Source organism: Pygoscelis adeliae, unplaced genomic scaffold (assembly GCF_000699105.1).
Source record: "Pygoscelis adeliae isolate BGI_AS28 unplaced genomic scaffold, ASM69910v1 Scaffold397, whole genome shotgun sequence".
Lineage (NCBI taxonomy): Eukaryota > Metazoa > Chordata > Aves > Sphenisciformes > Spheniscidae > Pygoscelis > Pygoscelis adeliae.
In genome coordinates, this window is record NW_008825212.1 from 63,980 (window position 1) to 64,429 (window position 450).

General features: G+C 60.4%; 1 protein-coding gene across 1 annotated transcript in view; it reads left to right on the forward strand.

Annotated features, from left to right (window-relative positions):
• LOC103921141 (ectonucleoside triphosphate diphosphohydrolase 8-like) overlaps positions 1-450 on the forward strand; it is a 7,617-nt gene that overhangs the window by 287 nt on the left and 6,880 nt on the right. The window lies entirely within an intron of this gene.

Consider the following 450-nt stretch of genomic DNA (forward strand, 5'->3'; position numbering starts at 1 on the left):
GTTTTCTTCCCATCTCAAGATGCAGGCAGAAGAAATACAGCCTGGCCCCCTCGAAGTTAGGGGGGAAAGCCTCCTCTGAAACTAGCCACCATTCTATGTGCTTGACGTGTTTCAAGGAGATTACCTTGGGGCAGATGGGTAGGGCAAAGCCCCAGAGCACCGCACAGCAGGATGATACACCTCCACGTGGGCCTTTGTTCCTGCCAGCTCCTGCCAGCCTGTCCTAACCCGCTCACACGACAGCACAAGCATCATGGCTCCTCCCTGTCCCTCCCCTGAAGCTTAGCATCCCACCCTGGCTGCTGGAAGAGGGTTGGCACAGTTTTAGGGTGAGGTGGAGGGCTTTATGGTGGAGAGGCACATGGTTGGGTGCTCCTGGACTGGGGCTGGTGTGGCCCTGCCAGTCTCTGGCCCGGCTGGGGGGCGCCCTGGGGGGGGCAGGGGGGCACG